General features: G+C 37.0%; 1 protein-coding gene across 4 annotated transcripts in view; it reads right to left on the bottom strand.

Moving 5' to 3' along the window:
• LOC138031775 (TNF receptor-associated factor 2-like) overlaps positions 1-7,500 on the bottom strand; it is a 122,896-nt gene that overhangs the window by 88,466 nt on the left and 26,930 nt on the right. The window lies entirely within an intron of this gene.

Here is a 7,500-nt window from a genome sequence, read left to right as displayed (position 1 = left end):
TCATTCTAACTGTGTAAGTACTGGGTACAAACGTTTGCAACTGAATGCAAATGAAGTAACCAGAATAACTTGCATCGATTTCATAAACTGATCCTCCGAATTAAGTCCTTCTAGGGGAACTTACCTCATACTTCTCTTGCTTAAACCATGAAAAGCGAAAATGCACTTTAAAACTTCCTTGTGTTTCGATTTCACTTTTAGTTTCAGTTCATAAGGGGATTTCCCCACCAAAAAAATTGGTTTAAAAAAAGCCGAATATATTTCATCAAGTGATTAAGTTCTTTCAATAAATGAAGTTACCGGCAGTCTCAAATTTATTTTAAGGCAACTACCAAAAAGCAATCATGACAACTAATTTTTTTCTCAGAGTTGCGATTTTAGATTTTTTTTTTATTCCCGCTTATTGATCAAATTTCTTTATCTTTATTATCCTTCACTTGTTTTCTCTTGCGGGCGTTGAATAGATGTTGAATGAAGGAGAGTTTTATGTTAAATTTAAAGGATAGACCGGAGAATGTGGTATGATTTATAGTTATTTCTTCTGTGCTCGTAAAGCCCCGTTTACACGGAAAAGTTTTCCTTGACAAGTTTCCTTGACAATTATCATTGCTCGTGTAAATGATCAACAAATTTCCTTGACAAGGAATAATTGCTCATGTAGACGATGAACAAGTTTTCCTTGACAACTTAAGCCTGTGCACGGAATACTTGTTATTCAGGGAGTACATAAACAGATGTTCCTGTCCTTAGCTCGTCGAAGCTCGTTCCAGATCAACAACTTGCTGTCGTTTTAGTCGCCATTTTGTATATTTTGACAGCAATGATCATGTGCGCTATACTGGGACTAATCTCATTAATATTCCTTGCCACATTTTCCTTGTCGTCCGTTTACACGACGAAATTTCATCCTTGACAAGGAAAACTTGCTCGTGTAAACGGGGCTTAAACGTTCGATTTCTTTTAATTGATTATACACGTATGATTGTTTTATTATTATCATTATTATTATTACTATTATTATCATTGTTGTCATTATTATCATCGCCACCGCCGGCATTTAAATTTTTAATTTAATTTGAGTTTTATTATTATCATTATTATTATTTATTTTTACCAGATACATGTAAGATTCAAGTTTGTATGAAAGAGTGCTCAATGAAGTTTGTTATTATTATTATTATTATTATTATTATTATTATTATTATTTTCTGTTTTTTGAAGTTTTAAAACAGAGAAAGACTTAATTGCTTGTAAATTTATAGTTCTTACCTTTTGGAGATATTTTAATGTTTGTAAATATTTTTATTATTGTTATTATTACTATTATCATAAAAACAACTTTATTTATTTCACTTACTTACATTAAAAGAGATAGAGATGATTGTTTTATTATTATCATTATTATCATCATCATCATTATTATTATTATTATTATTATTATTATTATTATTATATCATCATCATCATCATCAATGTTATAGCAGTATGTTACGTAAGTGTGCCTACTGTTACTACACCGTCTGGGCGTGGAATCACGTGACCAACCATTGGAATCTTTTCAAATGGCCCGATTGGCACTAAAATTAAGCTAAATTATTTCTTAAGAAAGGTCAATTATAAAAATCCTATATATTCAAAATATAAACTTCACTTAAATTCGATCCACCTCTAATCTTAAAGCTAGTTCATAAATGCTAGTAACACTAAGAAATATCCTATATGCTAAAAATTAACTTAAATCTGATATCTATCTATTATTGTGTTATCATCAAATGTATCCCAAATTGACAATATTACTCTGTCAAAATTCTTTAAAAACTTATCAAATTATCGTGAATTATTATAAAGTAACAGCATTTATTTAAAACACGATTAAAAAGTTCAGCAAAACTGATGTGGTCGTGTACATTAATAAAATTAGACCTAGTTAATTACAATAAAACTAATAGAAGAACTCGACGTATTTATAATTTATGTGGCTTAAAAGAACACCTGAGTGACTTTTTAAAAGCGCCAATGTCGCAAATTGATCTCATTTGGTTTTCCAGGGCATTCCACAGAATAATTGACTTATAAGAAAGAGCATGCTTTCTTGATCATATCAGTCCTAGGCCTGGATAATCTAAAAGTCATTTTCCTCCTGAAATCGTATCTGCTATCATACTTTACAAAAAGACAGCTCATGGGACATGGTAAAAGATGATAATAAGCCTGATGCGCTAGAATTAGTAATCGTTTCTCGTACATAGTCTCCAAGGTATTCCATTTTGCTATGGCAAGAACCGCCTTGCTTGGCGTACAACAATCTAAGTTAAATTTTTATTTTTGCCGCTCTGACATGTATAGATTCCAGATTTTAGAAAAGTACTTGACCTCAAAAGCACCAAACTAACATACAATACCTAACAGAGGCCAAGATAACCCCAAAATAGAAATCACTTCTCGCCTGTCTAGGCAGAAAGTACAATAAACTATTCTAGATTCCAGTGTAGATATAAATATATATCGGTTCAGTTCAATGTTCAGTTTGCAATGTTCAAGGATCTTCATACTTCTTGCTATATTTAGAGTAATTGACAGCATTGCCCTCTGCATTTGTTTCAGCATCACCTTGCTTCTTTCTCCTACTAGGCTATGACTTTCCTAAGTCTTTGGAATATCCTCCACTGAAGTACATCCATGATGATGGGTTGTGCAATGCTGCAACTTCAGTTCCCATCGCAGTGGCCTATACCTACCTCCGAGTCTTCTCCTCTCCTTTCACTTCTCGATTCTCCATCCACGGGCAACTCATCTGAATCAGTATGATTAACAAATCGAAAGTGGTTCAGCGTTGTCTGTACTCTTATCGACAACGATATTCGTCATCACAGTGGTCAAAATGTTGTGGACTCACGAGGCGCAGCCGAGTGAGTCCACAACATGTTTTCAACGCCAGAGAAAGTTTCTATTTTAGAGCGTGACCAAAATCATGACTCAAAGACAGAGCAAGCGTTGTCTATAACTTTCTCGCAATGTGATTGGTGTATTTCCCAAAATGCGCGTTCCAGATTGGCTATTACATTGCGTGACAAATTGACGCGAGCATGACGCGTACAGCGTTGTCTACACTCTGATCGACAACGGCAAATTAGCTAATCAGATTGCGAGATTGCAAGCAATTGTGGTAAAATTTTCTTTTCTTTGTTGTCGATGATTCGAACATCAATACGGTTTGATCGTACTTCCGTATTTTCCGCAAATAGGGGGACACCCCACAGGGCTTTGACTTTATCATCTTCATAGGCTGGTTTCGGCTTCACTTGCTTGTACCATGCGTACTCTGTTCTGGGTACCAAGTTGTAGTTGTCTAGTACCTCAAAGAATTCTGAGCACTTTTTTTATGCCTTTCCAGATACTTGGTCTGAACTATCGCACTGCATCCAGCTATCACGTGGATAACACTCTCTTGTCCCTTACCACACATGCGACGAGTGCAATCATGATTGTGCTGCATTTTGGCTTTCTGCTCTAAGTACAGCTTTGTAGGTAGAAGTTGCTGATACAGTTCTTGAAGTCCGGCAAGTGTTTGCGTTGGTACTGTTTTTCAGTCGTGCATCCAGCTAAAGCAGGCTTTTTGGAGCTCCTCGTCCTTCCATCTATTTACAAACAGTTTTCCTTACCACTTTTGGTCTTCCACCTCTCTTCTCGGCATGTTCACTTGGGCTTGCTTCAAAGCTCTCTCAATCTGTTGGGTTGGAATATCCTCTCTGTCCTCTGTAGAACAAGTAAGGTGGGGAAACGTTAACTTCAATTCCAAACCCAGTTCTCTTGCATACTCTACATGTACTTCGTCCTTGCCTACTGAGTGATGACCTCTTCAGCTGCTCTCTCGTCGAGACGTCGCACAGTTCCCATTATAGGGTCCAGATTTTCATAGATCTTCAATGCAGTCTTGATCTTAATCAGCTTATACTCCAATTCCACTGATCTTAAACCTCTTCCTCCAATGTTCCTTGGCAAGTACAGCAGTGCGTTCGAGCTTGTGGGATGGCGTCCACCATTCTCGGCAATTATCTTTTTCGTCTCTCGATCGATTTGTCAAAGCTCAGCTAAGGGCCAAGTCTGAGTTCACATTAAGTACGATAATAATGGAAACTTTAACTGGCTACTTGAAATTGAGTGATATACTTGTATACTACATTTACAAATGAACCAAATTTTACAAAAATTTACAGTTTCATTAAGGCTGGGCTATCCCAAATCTTATTTCCACGACAAAAGATAAAATATGTCGCTCTAATGGCTAGATTTATCTTTTTTTTTTATTACATAGTGTTGTTGCTTTTTGTCAATGCCAATGTCATTCATCTTTTCTAAGAACGAACGTTCGTTGTAGAAAACACCAAGTAGTGTATTACTAGAGACATTTGGTGATTAATGCATAGAGAGGTTGATACTTATGAAAGACGCATGGCGTGTTTGTGAATAAAGCTGTTTGTATCTCGGCCATCACTATACCCATAACAAGACTATTTGTGGCCTATCGATCAGTGTGTCAAGATAACATAGAAAGTTGCATTCTCGTTCCCATATCCCATCGTTTTTCTTAGCTGGCGGGGCCTTCGCACGAGAAAACGAAGGGCTCTGGAGACATAGGAAATTCAAAATTTTTCATTGGTTAGCTTGTGAACAATAAAATCTTGAACCGGAAGTTAAAATGGCCGATGTGGCCCAGCCGGTCAGTAAAATAATCAGAGTTTCTTTGTTTAAAACTATTACTTATTGCGTCTTTCTGTTCGACACGAAAGGACATGTTCTCTAAACTTCACATAGAGACTCTTCGAAAGTAATAATTCTGAGCTCCGCCATGTTTAGTGCTATTGACGACTCATATGTGAACTCCGGAAGTCCTAGAATCTTGGAATGTAAATCCTATGTCTCCCAACATGTTCTCTACCTTGAATTGACGATTATCGTTAATTGTTAATTTCCTTTCAATTTACTATTATCGTTAATTTAGGACACTGTGTCCCAGGACTTGTGGTAGAAAGTAAAAAGAAAAAAGTAAAAGAAGCCCCTGCACAGGATTTGAACCCGGAGCACCCGCTTCGAAGGAACTGTTTTCATCAACTTAACCACTAAAGATCAAGTGACTAAAAACGTGCCGATTATTTACCATAACTAATTAGTATAAATTTATAATGTATATATAATATAATGAATAACGGTTAAGTCTAAGGCTTGATTTTAAAATGGTTAGCTTTCTCTTGAAGTTTGGTAACCGAGATTCTTCACTGTGTAAGCTTGCTTCTTATCGAGTGTTAATACACGTTTACAGCGGCATATGGAAGAAACAAATATTGACATTTTTAAGAATGACATCCTCGCAGTTAATGATGTGGTAGTCTTGTGGTTAAGTGAAGGGGTTGATAATTAAACGTTTATAGGTTTGAGTCCTGCGAGTCCAGACGTTTGGGTTCCGCTTTTAAAAGAAATATGTTCATTTCCCATAATCCATATTAAGCTTTCAGTGTTCTGAAATAACGATAATAGTAAATTAAAAGCAAATTAACAATTAACGATAATCGTCAATTCAAGGTAGAGAACATGCTGATGTCTCCAGAGCCCTTCGTTTTCGTGCGAAGGCCACGCCGGCTAAGAAAAACGATGGGATCTGGGAATGAGAATGAGAAAGTTACAAATATTCTTTTAACAAAAATTGAGTTTTCAACTAGCATTTTTAATCTCTACGGCACTAATTAATGAAAGCTTTTCATTAAAGAAATCTATTCATGTGGCCATGGTTCCACCAATGGCAAAGCCCTTCCATCTCCAATATAAACCAGTAATAACCCACAATTACCCAATTCGCTCTGACGAAGGGCTACCGTTCAAAATGTCAGCTCACAAATCTTTCTCAAGCTGGCAAATTTACCTTCGTGTACAAGTTAAGACGAAATCCGATAGAAAATCGAGCAATTTCAGTTTTTAGTGGACAAAAATCTTGTACCAGAATAATTTTAAGTATTTTACAGTCCTTTTTACAATTTCCTGAAAGCTGAAGATATAAATATTTGCCTGAAATAACACCGAAAACAATTTCCCATGGGAACGAGAAAAACTATATTTCAACGTTCAGAGAAATTGTGCAAACACTGGTAAAATTTCATCCTCAGTTTCATTTCACCAGTACTTTCAAGTGTTTCTTACGAAGTTCAACAGTTGTCTTTGACGTTTGTTTGGTTGAAAGTTTCAACCGAAGACGGTTGTAAACGTTTTCTGTTGAGAAACCCTAAACCGGTTGCGGTTGAAACGGTTGATCCCAAAAGAACACGACTTAAAACGGAATCCACCAGAAGTTCGAGTAACAAGTGGACAAAAACCTTGTACCAAGATTATAAACATCGTATTGCAAACTTCTGTACGGGAATAGTCATTACTGGACTTCTCGGCGTTTCATAAGCTGGAGCCCGCGACCGACGTAAACGATAGTGGTCGCTGCCCATGTTTCAACCGTTTCAACCTAGTTTGATCCTGGTTGAAAAAGTCGATCAACCAAACCAACCGAAAAAGGACCACGCAAAAACCAACGAACCCAAGAAACGGTCGATCCCAATAGAACACGACCTAAATGTTCGCGCGTAATAGACCTCTTGTCTAATATCCCAGGCTCACTTGTTTACGGAAGGCCAATTAGCAATACTGGCTATTGAATGTTCACCAAGGTTTTAATTTGGCTTGTTGAAAATGCTCATGGAGTTTATTTTGGACTGACAGTGGAGATGAGTCTCGTGTAACACTTAAGAGTACAAATCGTTTGAAAAATCCTTGTGGTGGATAATAAAATCTCATTTAAAGATCACACTAAGAAAGGGGGTTATCTTAACCAAGTTTATTCTCGAAATATCTTGAATTTTTTCACTAAATCAGTTCCCGGATTTAGATTTAGTTAGTGCCTCCAACGTCCCAAATATTCTTTACAAAATAAACTTAGCCCCATAACACATAAATCGGCATTCAATTGCGTCGCGCAAGTTGCTTTTTGTCTTATGGCTCAGCCAGTCAGAGGAATTAATGCATGGGTGCAGTAGTCCTGGTATGGCACCACAAACGGCTTTGCAATTCCATTGCAATCATAAACACAAGCAACAGATGAAACCTCGTACATGAGAGCTCGAGATCATCGCAGTTAAGAAGCAACTTGATCAGTTGCAAAGAAAGCCTGGAACAAAGCCATGCTTGAAACGGGGCTCGAATCTATGACCGTGCAATTTCGCTACACTTCTCTGGGAGCCGATCACTTGCGATTTCGAATATGATACACCGTAAGATGTGAACGAATGAATGATATAGGATACATGAAATGCTGATATATTTGAACAATACGTGAGAGTTGGAGATCAACGCAGTTAAGCAGCAACTTAAACAATTGCGACGAAAACCTGAATAAATCCAACTTGAACAGGGCTCGAACCCATAGCATGCAAGCTGCCAAGGTAAATACCATGGGACGAACAG

The sequence above is a fragment of the Montipora capricornis genome, chromosome 2, assembly GCF_036669925.1.
Source record: "Montipora capricornis isolate CH-2021 chromosome 2, ASM3666992v2, whole genome shotgun sequence".
Classification (NCBI taxonomy): Eukaryota; Metazoa; Cnidaria; class Anthozoa; order Scleractinia; family Acroporidae; genus Montipora; species Montipora capricornis.
This window is presented reverse-complemented; position numbering and strand designations above follow the sequence as displayed.